We start from the raw sequence: 16,180 nt of genomic DNA on the forward strand, positions 1-16,180 counted from the left end.
GATGGGATTTGAAGTCCAGCAGCATTTGGAGAACACAGTGTTGTCTACCCTTGATCTAGTGCATCACACCCATAGGTGCCAACACCCTGGGGCCCTGGGTGCCCGAGCACCCACAAAATTCCCATGAATGGCACCCAGATGGTTCCCAGAGGCACAGGAGGACAGTGGCATCTCAGTGGCATACTGCTTCTGAATCTAGAGGTTCCACTTTTTTTTGGGGGGGGGAAGGCAATCAAAATATTCAGGGAGCTGGAAGCAATGCCCCCGTAAGCAAACAGCACAATTGCACTGAGGGTGAACACTGACATGTGATTTTTAAAATGGAATGGTTTTACAGTTTGGTTTGGTTGGTGGTTTTGTTAACCACCCTGGATTCTTAACAAAGAAATGAAATGCAAACAGGCCCCCTTCTGGCCCCTCCCCCCTCCATTGTTGGAGAACGGAAGATGGAGTTTGCAAACCGATGCTGTTTTCCCCCAGCCATTCTTCAGTGAGTTGCTGTTTCTCTTTGACCCCCAAATAATGCAAAAACATTGCGCCCCTCTCCCACAAAAAAGCTAAGCAACTTATGGCTCCCAAACCCCCTGAAATTGGGGGCTTTCCTCTCCCCCCAAAAGCTCAACAGCTTTGACCTGAACCCCTAAAAAGGGGGGTAGATCACTGCCAGTTTTTTAAATCTGTGAGTAGATTGCCGTCTCTTGGAAGCTGGCCACCCCTGATCTACTCCACCCTTTCGCAATGCAGAAATTTGCAGTTGTCCCATATAGCGATCAAACCTGCAACCTTGGCATTATCAGCACCATGCTCTAACCAACTGAGCTATCCAGGCAGGGTATCTTTCCCGGGTGAAGGAGAGCAAGCAGTTCCCACCTAATCAAGAAGTGGTGACCGGGAATGTGTGAATTATTTGCGAGCTCCCCATGCATTTGGATGTTATGTGAAGTTCTGGATCTTTCCTGTTAGTGGTATGATTGAACAGAAGGCATCTTCATATGTTCACCTGAGCATCACACAGCAGAGCTAAGTCCAGCAGAATGCCCAAGCTGCAGGCCCCAACTACTGACCCTAGATGGCTCATGCGCAAACCCACCCAATTCCATTATACTGATCGCAGGAGATATCACTCATTCACTCGTAGGTGTTTAAAATGTCACTGCGACCAAAAGGAACATAAGATCTGGCTCCATAGAGGTCATTGGAGAAGGTAAGTCTGTTCCCATGGTACTGTTCCAATGACCTTTCTTCAAGCAATAAATCATGCATGCAGTTTGATGTTTTAGGGGTGGGGCAGGGGGGCAGCAGTAGCATTGATTAGGGAGAAAAGAGCCAATTAAGGTTTTTTTTTATGATGCAAAATCCATTTGAAAATATGACTGCAGTGGAGACTGATGTACTGATGAAATTTGTTATTGACTCCTTTTTTAAACTCAGCAACGTGGGGGAAGAGAGATCAGAGGCAAGTCAGGGAGAAATATTGGTCAGCAATAAAAGTCGACTTGATGGAAGGTTAGAACACAGGTTACATGAAAGGGGAGTCCTTTTTTATAAGGTTATAAAGGCTTTTATTATGGATTTACATTAGAAAATGACAGGGCAATTAGAGTCTTGGGCTGTCACAGAATAACATCTCAGCAAAAAAGGGATGCAATAGATCAGGCTTTACCTTAAAGAAAAACTATCAAATATGCCTTATTCTCACCAGGGTGGTAGAGTTGTGTCCTGACTATACCATTTCAGATGGCAGAGGAAAGTTTTCATGATTGAATGTTCCCTTCATGCAAAAACATTACCTTCTCCCTAACATGCTACCTTTCTAAATGCATGAATTTTGTTTTCGTTTGGGTTTCCCCCCCCCTAAGAAAAATAGATATTTCCCACCTCAGTCTCCTTTGAGCTCTGCTCTTTTGTACAAACCCATGCAATGCACTCAGAAACCAGGCATGCCATTGAAATGGCCAGCCATTCTTCTCAACATGCTACTTTTCTAGATGCAACTGTTGTAAAAATTTTGCAGAGCTACACGGCCCTAGAATTAAGTGGATCCTCGACCCAGGAAGAGTCCAGGTATCCTGGCAAGCAGACAAAGTTTAAGCGTCTCCTGCCCACCAAATAACAGAGACCAAACCAGGACGTGCGAAGCAGGGCACTTTTATTTTTGCTGTTGCAACAGGGTCCTTCCTCTCACACAGGAGAACAAGGAAGGAACCCCAAACAAAGATGTCTTGCCCTTAAAAAGAGATTTGAAATTGGTTTCAGCCCACCCCCCAGAAGCATCATCCATATGTCACAGAAGGGGTGTAGCCCAAGACCCCCCTCCCTAGATTCATCATAGGCACATCATGAACGGGGAGGTCTGGTGGCAGTAATCTGAGCATCCTGGACCCTGCCCCCTGCCCCCAAAACCTAATCAACAAAATTGAGAGATATTTACATTTCCCTGTTTCCCAGCCAAGTCAATCACACCCTTCTGTCTGGCAGTCAGGTATCAGGATGCCAGGGATTATCACTTTAATTCCTGAGACAATGAGAAGGTTCCCCCCACCCCACTTCTTCCTTGCAGAGGAACACCTGGTCAGAGAGAGTCAAAATGGTGTCAGTCAGGCCTGTTTTCCTGTGCTGCTTCAGACATGTTTCTGTACATTCATGTACATGTTTTATGAACAATTATTATATATATATATATATGACCTCAAAATTCTTATAACAATATCCCCCATTTGGGGCTATAATTTTTCTTAAAAATTGTTGCCCCACAAAAGAATAACCAGATGTGTTGTTTTAGTACTTTGGGAGAAGCATTTCTCAAAAATGGTCTATGTATTACACTTAACAGGATGGTCCACCAATATTGACTGGAAAGTGCAGTTTGTTACTAAAATTACTTGTGACATTCTAGCACTTTGTGATAAGCATTTTCTCGGTAGTGGTTTATGCTTTAGAGTTATGAGGAAGGTTCAGCAAAGACTGAAAAATACATTCTGCTTTGTTTCTGTCTTTTTTGTGTGTGTCTCAGGTGTCAAAAGCTAGCTCTCCTCTGGTTGCACACCTCCATCGTGGCACAGCAGCAACAATCCCTGGTGAATCCCCTTAGGGCTTTCATATTGACCATGTCGCCTGGCACTCACCATAGCTGCCACAGGTTTGGACATGTCATGAGAGAGATGCCTTTGCCTTGGGCTTTCTATGGGCCTTTATTAGAGGCTCTGGCCTTGCACTGTAGGGAGTTGCCCAGTTGCTCTTAAAGGAAGGAAGCTACTTGCACCTTGGATACACTTACCCAATTAGAACTGAAGCCAAATTAAAATTTATACAGCCCCATAAAACATGTCCAAATTAGTCAAATTTAACTCTAAAAGGGACCATTCCTGTTAAATCAAGACATAAATACCTTCATTTATCTGGTGTTTCATGGATCTTGGGGCTTATTCTTGGTAAAATGATTTAAAACAATCTAAAATTGTGTAAGAAGGCTGGCACACTGCAGAGTGCCAGGTGGGACAAGAAAATGTGGTCATAATTTGATCTAATCTAAATACTGGACTATGCAATATCCTGATCCTTTAAAAGGCATACAATGCATGGCAATAATACAAAAAACAAAACAAAAAACATTGGGACACTATACATTTTTTTTAAAAAAAACCCAACAATTAAACACAAAATTGGTTCACCTCCCCCTCCTTGTGGAAATAACATACTGTCAGACATAGTTCAATGTTTCTGTCGAATATCACGCAACATAAAACCTAATAATTATATATCAGTTGTATGTCTTGAGGCCATCATGATCTTGAGACAATTCCGGCTGCTTTTAAATCCTAGGGCACAGAGTCTTGAGGTCAAGGAGAGAGAATGTCCTTGCAATTCACTTTCCCCCTTTGTCCCAAAGTCATTTGACACATTTCAGTATTCCTATATAACACATAATGCACAAAACCTTCAATTTATTAATTATACGCCAGTTGTATATCTTGAGGCAATCAGGTGAACTTGAGATAATTCTTGCTGCTTTTGCATGTATCTCCAACAAGGGGGTTTTCTTGTCTGCCTTCGAGTCACTGGGAGGAAGTTAACAGTACTTCTATAACAGCACTTCTAAACCTTGCTGAAACGTTATAGCTTTCTAGGTCCTCCTTCTTAGGTTGTGATCAAAGAGATAAAATGTCAATTTGGTTTCCTGTAAAACATCCTTTTGAAAATAGGCCTGCAGGGGGTTGGGGTCTGAAGATATAATTAGTTAAATAATAATAATGATAAATAGTATAATAATGATAAGGTCAAGAAAGGGGAGAATATTCTAGAAATTTCTTCTTGGGAAGCTGCAAAGAATATAAGATCATAGTTAAGCATTTTATTCATTTTAAATATTACTATTATCATTCATATTTAATTACTGCTGTTATTGTCCACTCAGTCAGTTTAATTTACTTCACCTAGTTTGGCTGTGGAGGAAACAAAGGACAAAAATTTTGTTAATTAGGACACAATCGATAAGTTATTAACATTTTCCTTATGTGGTTCTGAATTCTCTTTGAGGTTCACGTATCTTGTTTGAAAGGGATTAATATTATTATTATTATTATTATTATTTACAGGAAAGAATGAGTTAGATGCTACATTTGTATGTACAGAAAGAAAAAGTAGAAATACCAAAAAAAGATACAAAAATAAAACAATAAAATTTAGATTACCACTCACACAACAATTTTTCAAATGAAATTGGACTTGACACAAAGATATCAGATTTTTTTTAAAAAAGAATTATCATTAAATAATACAAAGACATTATAAATTGGAGAGGAACCTTAAAGATCTGAAGGTGAAATATCCAATTAAGATGGAAAAATGGTAAAATAACGGAAAAAGCTTTGAAATTCATCATGTGCTATCTGATAAAAGAGAACTCTTTGGGGAAAAACACAGATGGTACCTGAACAAACATCAGTAATAAGTTTTTGGATATGCAATGAGTGAAAGACCTCATTCCACGTGATGGACTGGTGGACATGCCCCAAAATATAACAAAACAAAACACTTACCAATAAATCTAATAATGAGCATCACAAAACAATACCTGGTTATTGTTAGAATAATTTCATAGACATAATGGAAAAACTGATTTAATAAATGGAAGCAGATTATAAGCTAAAGAGAAGAGGCAAAGCCAAAGAGAAATGAAATTACTGTTTGTATCTTCTCACTCCTCACTTTTTTTTTTTTTTTTTGCTGTGGAAGAAAAGAATTGGCAAAACACTCAATCATTGCTACATTAGAAAAGGGAGGGTTATATTAACATAGGGTAATGCTTCGGGGTGAAATGCAAATGAGAGATAAGTATCCATCCTGAGTACCCGCTAGGAAAGAAATGGAGCCTTTTGTTTGCATAGTCCGTCAACTGGTAGACAGCAATTTTCTATGAATTTCCAAGTGTGGAGGGGGCTTGTTTAGGTGGCTCCCCCCCCCCATTGGGAGATAATTTTGCATTAAGGTTCTGAAAGAATTTCTCTGCACCCTGAATCTCAGCATCCTGCTGGAAAGGGAAAATTATTTCATGTGAAAATCAGTCAGGAAATGTTCCTAAAATGTACAGAGTTTTGCATGTTGAACTGGAATTGGCAGCTTCTAAACAGTTGATGGTTCTCAATGGTTCTTTATCTATTTATTTTTACATGAGGAAATTTGAATTTAAGTTTCATGTGCAAAGCATAACCTTGAACCTCTTAATTAATTTATAAACTACTCAAGAGACAGACTTATAGTAGTACTCTGCTATTTATACCTGTGGAAAGAATCTGGCATGTTAAGATTTTGAAACTTGGCAACCATTTAACTTTGATGGACCAGTAACATACATGAGGTTGTTTTCCCTCAGTGGTTCAAAGCTTTACATTAAGAAATTTGAATAATATTTCATGAGCAGATTATAACTTTTTCGCCCCTTAGTTAAAACCTCCTTTTTCTCCTCTATTTTCCTCTTCAAGCTGACATAGCCTCTGTGCATGTACAGAGTTCATGATTCGGCAGTCTATTATACCATTTTTTAAAGTGCTGCACCTCTTGACCAAATTACCATCTGAATAAAGGAAGGGAAGGGGAAAGAGTAGATTTAAAAATAAGGTTAGATTTCAAACAAAAGATAGAAACACAGCAGTGTTTTTTTTTTCCAGAGCCAGTTTAAAATCGTTTTCCTAGTTTGGAGTCCTAATACAATTCGATACATTGTTTCCTGTTTCTTGCTGCTTAAGAAGCAGGCTTATAAACCTTAAACTAACTTGGAAACTGCAATAAAAGTTGGGTCAGATTAAAGTCCTAATGAAGTCACCAAATAAACATCTCGTACCCCAGGCAAAATAAATCTTGATTTGCCCCCTTTATCTACAGGGTTCGGGGTGAATTCGTAATTGCAAATGTTTTCGTTTGTTTGTTTTTAATTAATTTATTACAGCCATGGCAGACTAAATTCTCTGCCCCCTTATCTATGGGTAATATGGCCAGAGCAGACTTAATGATATTCAACATTCTCACTCATCTCGGCCTCACCATCTTCCAGACTAATTCTTCTGGCCTTTATGTACAGGGATGGTCAAAGCTCATTCTGCTTAATTATGAATTTGTATGTGCTTGAACTGTTGGCTGGAGTTTTGCAGTTAAAAAATAGCTGACAATATGGTGGAAAAAATAACACCAGACATTCATTTTCAATGTATGATATACCATCTCTACCTCTTTCTAAGTGGCACCTCAAACTCTTCATGCCAAACTTTAAAAATCTGTCTTTCCATCCTTCTCCACCAAAGAGTAAAGCTTGAGTGAATTCAGGCCATTTCACTAAGCCACCAGAGTTTTAACTCACTTTTCAGTGCTTGAGTAATCTAGTCCACCCCTTCTGAAATGTGGGGATCTCAACACTATCACCGCCCTTAGGATACACATACATTTGAGTAGATGCCTGACTGGGAAGGAAACACGGGCTATGCCCTATCACGGAAGCACACGTGTGTACTAAGGGAAAAATAAGGAAGGGGAAGATTAAAAGTACCAACGTTATATAGAAGTCTTTAGCAAACCTTAAGATTGGATAAACAGTTTAAGAGGGAATTTACTTCCTTACTAAAACCATTCTGTCCATTTGAATCAAGGTTAAAGTGACTCAGATAGACATTTGCTGGCTATGGAGCATTTCCCTAGAAGGAACACCATATTTCATAGTCACATGGTGAAACATTACATACAGAGCACATGGCTCCCTTGTGACACAGACCTTAAATATTGTGAGTTCACAAACAAACATTTTCAAGGTTACAATTTCCCTTTTCCCTTCCAGCTCCCCCTTTCTGTAGTGAAAGGGGTAGGTATGCACATACACCCCTCTTTCACTCTCTAGAGAAAGATTGGGAAATGTTCAAGACTTTCATATGTGCTTAAACTTTAAACCTTAATAGAGAAAGTGATAAAAACTTATATAATCACTCCATAAAAACAACAATTACACTCTTGTTCCAACTCTGAAAACCAATAATCTTTCCTTGCCAGAAAGCAGAGCTGGGCTGAATTTCAACCCATCACCACATCAGACACATTGCCTTTCACATAGCTCTAAAATGGGGGTTAGAAGGGACCCTGAGGTCATTTAGTCTAACCCTCTAAGATACAGGATTCACAAGATTTGAATGAAAATACCAACTTTATACAGAACCCTTTAGCAGATGAGTTTTTTCCTTAAGAGACTGATATTAGGAGCCCAACAATAACCCTTCTGTCCAACACAATTGAAGTTAAAACTAGACTCAGATAGACAATTCCTGGCTATGGAAGCTCTACCTTTGACAAACAAATCACCTTTATTGGAATAGCTGTTCGATTTTCCTTTAGTCAATATTCATCTAGTCACTTGGAGAAAGACTCCCCTTTGGAGCCTCTCTCAATAACAAACATTTGCACACCTCATTCTCATATTTATAATGTTTAAGATTGATCGGTTCAACATTGTTTCTATACTAGAAATTTAAACAAGTTGGCAGTTTTAACTATGCACACTTAAGAAGGCAGTCTATGGATGTTGTAGCCAATTTAAACACACCCCATAACATTCTAAACCTTGAGTACATCTCTTATCCACTTATAGCTGGAGTTTATGAACATTTTCAAGTTTAAAATATTTTCAAAGCATTGAGCAAGCATTTTTAAACTTACAGCTCGTTATTTTCCTTCATCCTGCCCCCTCTTTTTACTTTTGGAGAGGAAACAATGGCCTTCTACAGCCTCTTTAAAACAAACCTTTACACACTACCTCCACTCTTTTAAATATTTGCCATGTTTTTGGGTTGATCAAGCCCTTACATAAGATTATTTAAGCAAGCTTGCCTTAATTTTTATATTATTTTAAACTATGCATGCTTTAAAAAAGGCAGTCTGTGGGTGTCATGGCCAAATTTTAAACACAAACCCCTAATTTCCTAAACCTGGATTATATCTCTCATTTACTTTAAAGGAAACAACTATCTATAGCAGACACAAGGAACAGACGCACATACACGTAACAGACAACACAGACAACATGTAACATGCAAACATATATAATTTTATACCATAACATACTTTGCAGGATTCCTCACAAAACTTTTCCCATTCAGAGTTCACCAGGGTTAATTTTAAAGCGGAGATTCACTGTATGTTAAAGGAACCTCCTGGTAGCCATTTCCCCTCATCTGGGTGGTCCATAGTAAATCGGACCCAATGTTTTTTTCTTACAAAGTTTTTGCAATTGGTTCCCTTCAAGCTTGTCCGCCCCGGGGATTTCATGCCAATTTAAGAGAACGAATTGGAGTGGACTTTCATCCTCAAAGTCCTTACCGGAGCAAAGCCTCAGTTGTGCTTTGCCTCGGTTGGGAGTCTGGGAAAGGAATTCCTTAGAGTGGGTTGCACCCATTTTACTTCTGTCTTTTTATACTGCAGTTCTGGGTCCCCGACCCTGTTCCTGGACACTCTTAACTTCCCGAGTCTATGACTCACCCCCACGTCCTAGTGGTGTTCCTGCCTGCCGTTCGCGTGCACTAACTACTAGGCGGCCTGGTGCAGCTAAAACCCTATTGGAACCCTCCCACTGGTCATCAATTGCCTGAGGGTTCCACAGCAACTTCCCTGCCTCTTACACACTAGACTCAGATCCTACTGAACGCTTGCCTACGCAATGTCAGGTCGGAACTGAGGAATACAGAGTAGAAAGGAACGGGCGCACTTGCAATCTCTGGTCATGGGTCATTCCTAACAAAGGTCGCCATGGCAGGGGGGCGTCTTCACCCGAAGATTAAGAGCAGAGGAATAGGAAACAGAGCTGGGATAGCCAGATTCCCAGATTGGTAGAAAAGCGACAGTTTGCTCAGACTTCTGCTCAGTTTGGCAGAAGGGAGCTGGGACAGTCTTTCTAAGCTCTGCGTTTAACGTAAAGACTGTTGCCCGGGACCTCAGTTCTACTCTGTAACTGTGCCTGGCAGCCTTGCTGCAACTAAGGTCCAAAGAGGAGAGTAGAAAAGGATAGTCCAAGTGGAGAAATAGATTTTTAGTTGCTGTGGTTCTTAGCTCACCCAAGGTGTCCCCTTTTAATACTCACGACCGATCCTTTCAGTCGAATCCCGTTGTCTCCAGCTTCCAACTGGTTCCTAAAAAAAACAGCCTTGTCCCTTTAAACGTTGCTTCGTCCTGGGGGTCCCGCTTGGACTCTCAATTACTACCAAGTGCCTCGGGTCCTGAGGTTGGTTTACCCCCCTGCAAAAGAGGCAAGGGCGCGCTGGGCTCCCCTTCCTCAGTGAACCCGGAGCTCAAGGCAAAACTGGGTCCCCGAAGTGGTCGCCAAACTGTTGTAAAAATTTTGCAGAGCTACACGGCCCTAGAATTAAGTGGATCCTCGACCCAGGAAGAGTCCAGGTATCCTGGCAAGCAGACAAAGTTTAAGCGTCTCCTGCCCACCAAATAACAGAGACCAAACCAGGACGTGCGAAGCAGGGCACTTTTATTTTTGCTGTTGCAACAGGGTCCTTCCTCTCACACAGGAGAACAAGGAAGGAACCCCAAACAAAGATGTCTTGCCCTTAAAAAGAGATTTGAAATTGGTTTCAGCCCACCCCCCAGAAGCATCATCCATATGTCACAGAAGGGGTGTAGCCCAAGACCCCCCTCCCTAGATTCATCATAGGCACATCATGAACGGGGAGGTCTGGTGGCAGTAATCTGAGCATCCTGGACCCTGCCCCCTGCCCCCAAAACCTAATCAACAAAATTGAGAGATATTTACATTTCCCTGTTTCCCAGCCAAGTCAATCACACCCTTCTGTCTGGCAGTCAGGTATCAGGATGCCAGGGATTATCACTTTAATTCCTGAGACAATGAGAAGGTTCCCCCCACCCCACTTCTTCCTTGCAGAGGAACACCTGGTCAGAGAGAGTCAAAATGGTGTCAGTCAGGCCTGTTTTCCTGTGCTGCTTCAGACATGTTTCTGTACATTCATGTACATGTTTTATGAACAATTATTATATATATATATATATGACCTCAAAATTCTTATAACACAAGGATACTCTTTCTTTCTTTTTGAGGACCCTTCATGGGAGTGTCCACCTGCCATCTGAAGTGGTAGAGCCCAGAACCTGCTGGTGTAGAACTAGACTTCAATTGACAGAGGGAAGTTGGACATTCCGATGGGCTAACAGTGATCAGATGTCAAAAAAACTGTTAATATAAATGCTTGATTAGGGCTTGTTCACATTTCCTCTTGTCCCATGTCTTGAAAGCACAGATTCAAGTGGTTTCCCCCTTGCTCCTTTCCCAGGGAAAACCCACTCTTTAGCTCCAAATTGGAACAAACAGCAATCCACGGAAAACTTGATTGCCATTTGCTCCGAATGTTGAAGAACAGTTTTTCCTGGGGGAAATTAGTGGGACAACAGGAAGTGTGGGTAAGCTGTTAGTGATTCTTCAAATGAACAATCAAATGCAAGCATGTCACCCACTCATGCCTGATCCTACATATTACACACAACACTTGCACTTGTGTAGCCAGCTTCCTGGGCTCAGCATCCTGTGTGAAGAAGCTTACTGCATTTCTTTTAAGCGCTTTGCCAGGAGTCAGCAGGAGTCAGCAGTAGTGCAGATCTGATTGCTAGTGCAGATTCATAAACTCGCTTTGCATCATTCCCAGTTTGAAAACCCTAATAACACTTGTGGGATCATTCTATGGCTAAGAATGCCACCAGCTTGTTTTTCTTTTCCAGAAGACACCGACAATTAAATCTCTCCCATGGAGCAGGATCCTCTGGTACCGCCCTCCTAATTTATGCCTCATTTCACTCTAAGGTTCAATAAAACAGCAAGCAAGCACACTGGATATAGCAAAGCCTGTTCCTTCCATTGTGATTTATAAGGCAGAGAAGCAACCATCCCCCCAGGATACAGATGTTCAGATAACATGTTGTCACTCCTTTTGTTTAGGGCTCTTTTTCCTCTTTGTCCCTTGGTTGCCACTATAAATCAGGAAGGGTTGCAAACATCCTTTATTTGCAGCATCTGTTTTGAACCAACATTAATCATTGTCCAAGTACCTGAGAATAACCATTCATTCTAGCTCTATTATTTCTAGCATACACAATGGAGAGACGTCTCCATCCCGGTTTAATTCCAGTGCTTACCGTTCTTAACGATTGACTGTCGCATTCTACCCCTGCTCAATAAATGGATTCATGTTCATGAAGGCCATAAAAGATTATGGTGATCACGGGGTTTGATCTGCCAGGTGTGCTCCAGCGCCTTGTTTCTGATGGCTCTTTATGTCTCCAAACCCAAGAATGTAGGATGCTGCCTTATGCAGAGTCAGGCCCATTGACTCAGCTAGCTCAGCATTGTGCACACTAACTCATGGCAGCTCTACAAGGTTTGAGGATGGAGTCCATCCCAGTGCTATTTGGAGATGCCAAGGGTTGAACCTGGGACCTTCAGCATGCAAATGTTGGGTGACCTCAAAGACAACCAGCTCCCCCAAAGTAGATACAGATAACCCTCAGGCAAATAGCCCTTCCAGGAGTGGTTTCAGGGCCCTGGTTCAAATCAGTCCATACTGCAGCTGTGAGTACTAATTTAAAAGAATTAAAATAAAAAAATTCATTCAGTAGCACCTTAAAGACCAACTAAGTTTTTATTTTGGTATGAGCTTTCGTGCATGCACACTTCTTCAGATACACTTGAAACAGAAGTGTCAGACCCTATATATATACAGAGGGTGGTGGGGGTGGGTGGGAATGGGTGATGGGCTGATGGGAGTGGTAAACCTGTAGATGGCTGTTAACTAATTGATGACTGCAATTAGTCCTGGGGGGGGGGGAAACAAGGGCTGAGGCGCTCTCATGGCACTCTCCCTTCCTGCCAAAGAACAACTTCCCAGGAAATAAGTTTATACTTTCCATTTTGCAGATAATCAGGTGAGGCTCAAGGCTATTGATTGAGCAGGAATTTGAACCCCATCCTCTCATATTTAGTGGCGCTGTGGGTTAAATCACTGAGCCTAGGGCTTGCTGATCAGAAGGTCGGCGGTTCAAATCCCTGTGACGGGGTGAGCTCCCGTTGCTTGGTCCCAGCACCTGCCAACCTAGCAGTTCAAAAGCACATCAAAAGTGCAAGTAGATAAATAGGAACCGCTACAGCGGGAAGGTAAACGGCGTTTCCATGTGCTGCTCTGGTTTGCCAGAAGCGGCTTTGTCATGCTGGCCACATGACCTGGAAGCTATACGCCGGCTCCCTCGGCCAAAAATGCGAGATGAGTGCGCAACCCCAGAGTCGGTCACGACTGGATCTAATGGTCAGGGGTCCCTTTACCTTTACCTTTCTCACTGAGGTTTTAGAAAACGGTGCCCCTATTTTGACAACCAAGTATAAACAACAGTCACACAACAGTCCTTGATTCGCAAATCCTGCCATAATATTTTGACTCCCTCTTCTTAGATTACACTGTGACTTGTCAAAACAAAATTTAAAAAATTTTCCTTCCAGTAGCACCTTAGAGACCAACTAAGTTTGCTATTGGTATGAGCTTTTGTGCGCATGCACACTTCTTCAGATACACTGAAACAGAAGTCACCAGACCCTTATATATAGTGAGAGGGTGGGGAGGGGTATTACTCAGAAGGGTGGTGGGAATGGGTGATTGGCTGATAGGTGTGGTAAACCTGTTGACGACTGGATTTCTCTGTGGTTCTTCCAACCCATAGTTAACAAATGGGTTTCCAACTCAGTGCTGCTTTTCCTCACTTTTCCACACACATCCTCCAAATGGGGCTGTTTAGAACTTCCACGAACTAAGTTTCTGCTCATCCATGCCCTTGCCAGCTCTGTCACTCTCTGAAAAGTCACTTGTCTGCTTTCCGTAACAAGCTGCCGCAAAGCAATGGGGTCATGAAGAGGACCTAGGAAATGTCCCCCTAGGGGAGAGTGAGTGGATGGGTTTTACTTCATAATACGAAGCCGGTCTCCTATGAAAACACGCATTTATCATTCTGAATGCAACTGTCTCGTAATTGAGAACAGGGGACAGGATCTGCCAAGGCTCGTCACAGTCTAGGCTAGCTTTGAGCATCCACCCCAGTTGCTTTGAACCACAATGCAACAGTCCATGATTTACACTCCTGTGGTGACATCGCATCCTCCTTTGTGGATGGAGAGGTCATGCCCTCTACTTTGGGTTAGTTACGATTAGAAAATTGAAGTCATTGGAACTGCAATGATACATCTTCATATAGCAATAGCTGGAAAGTGTTTGAGCTGCACTTCTTCTTCTTTGGCTATTAGTTCTTTTGAGACATTTCTTAAAAAGAAAGAAATTACTCTATCAAGGGGATGACTAAATCCTATTACCAAAATAGATAGCCCCTCCAGAGTCAGCTCTGGAAGCTTGTGGAAATAATTAGGTTTAAAATGGGGCTAACATAAATTGCGTCCTTTAGAACTTATCAAAATCCAGTCTGGCAAGTGCTGGATTTGGAAATCCAGGCCTTTTGATAAATATTTGAACTTGTATTTTAGACCCCTTGAGAGCATCAGCCAAAAATTGAATGATTCTACTGAACTTTAAGAGCAATTAATTTTTTATTTGAAATTCATGAATTTGTAATATTTTGACTCCCATTTTATCTGTTCCCGGTTTGTAAATTGTCAATATGTGGTGTAAATTCCCCAAAGACTTAAGCAAGAGCTACATTTAGGCATGTCATTCAATGTAACGAGTGAATCCACTAGGATAGATAGGTACAGATTAAAAATTTACAACAAACATACAGAAATCTCTGAATGTCCCAAAAGGATACCCCATGACTGGAAGGGAGCATAAGAAGAACCCTCTTGGATCAAGTCCAAGGTCCATATAATCCAGTATCCTGTTCTTACCCACCGGGTGCCTATGGGGAGCTCAAAGGGAGGACCTAAGTTCAACACCCTACTTGGCAACCGAGTCTAGACACTGAGAATCATCCCCATCACTCAATCATTTCTATGCACTGATGTCATCTCTCCAGCTATAACAGACTCAACAGAGAAAGCAGGCTTGCCTGCACACTATTTTTCATAAAAGAATATGCTCTCTCAAATGGGGTGAATACAGCTGATCAAGGCAAGGGATGGGGATGACCCTTCAGGTGTTGTTTGATCCCAACTCCCAACAGCCCAGCCACCACTGCCCATGGCCAAAGATGATGGGAGTTGGCGCCCAGTAGTATCTGCAGAGACACAGGTCTCCCATCCCTGATCAAGGCAGTCATGCATCTGAAGAAGATGATTGAAATGCAACATAGGAACATTCACAAGATGCATTTACTAGTGCCCAGATAAGACGCCTTAGCAAGTTCACTATGCTGTGAACTTCTGGCAGTGAGAACAGGTGGCTCTGTGCATTTGTGCTCCTTGTGGTGAGCTACAGAAGCCTGCTCAGTGGAGGGAAAGGGGGGACTTTGCCATCCCAGAGTCAGGAGTTGTGAGGGATAGAAGCAGAAATCTTTCCAGTGAGCCTTGTTTAGCAATGTTCAATGGTGTAGTTCAATGGTTTTCATGAGTTATGATGCTCCTTTAAGTTCCAGAGCAGCAGCACCAACCAGCATAAGCCTGGCAGGGATGGGTGACTCTGTCTATTTCATTTTCTCCTTTATCCTGTCTTAAGCTCAGCTCACCACATTTCCACATCATTCAGTCAGCAGTGTCCTCTTTACCAAGGGCATCACCCAGGGTTCAACTCCGACACCCTGGTTCACTTTGCCTAGACAACCCACTAGTTACCTCTCAAAAGGCTAAGTTATTTATGTTGCTGGATTTTTGCTTAGCTCCTTAGAGGAAGGACTGTAGCTTAGTGGCAGATCATCTGCTTTACACACAGAAGGCCCCAAGTTCAGTCTCTGATATCTTCAGGTTGAGTTGGGAATGTCCCCTGCTGAAAACCCTGCATAGCTGGTGTGTGTGTGTGTGTGTGTGTGTGTGTGTGATGACCCCAACCTTGCTACATCCTTGCTTGCCTCTCCTTCTCTGCAATGGACTGTCAAGGTAGCTGGCGATGCCTGCCCAACTTCAATAAACTCCTCTATCCCTTAGAGGTTTGCACACGTTTTACAATAAACTCTTCTGACAATTTCCTGTTCCTGCAACATCTTGATGATCTGCAGGATGTGCTGCCAAGTAAGCAAAATGTTAGATTATCCAGCCCCTGGAAGATACTAATTTAATACTTCAGCATATGGCTATGGCATGTATCTCACCATGATCAACAGGGAACCTCTGCTTAATGCCTTTATCCCAGCATGAACTGATTGGTCTGGAAAGAGGTAGGATGAAAAGTGAATGCAGACACAGCCCAGACCCCCCAAGGGGGAATATAGAGCTATGTTGGAACTAAAATGCATCAGTCACACCTTTATCTGCCTCTCTTGCTGCAGGAAGCCTCGGGTCTTGACGGCTGGAGAGGCAGAGGTTCAGGCCTGACCCAGGAATAGAGTTGCAACCAGCTGGTGGTGTTGGGTCGTTGCATGAGGAAGCTGCGTCCGCAGCTCCCTCACATGCTGGATCCCAGGAGAGGGGAGATGAATCTCTGCCTTTTCGCTGCGTCTGTCCATGGGTCAGGCCTGACCCAGGAGTGAAGCTGCAGCCAGCTGGTAGCTA

This window comes from Zootoca vivipara, chromosome 6 (genome assembly GCF_965207765.1).
Source record: "Zootoca vivipara chromosome 6, rZooViv2.hap1.1, whole genome shotgun sequence".
Classification (NCBI taxonomy): domain Eukaryota; kingdom Metazoa; phylum Chordata; class Lepidosauria; order Squamata; family Lacertidae; genus Zootoca; species Zootoca vivipara.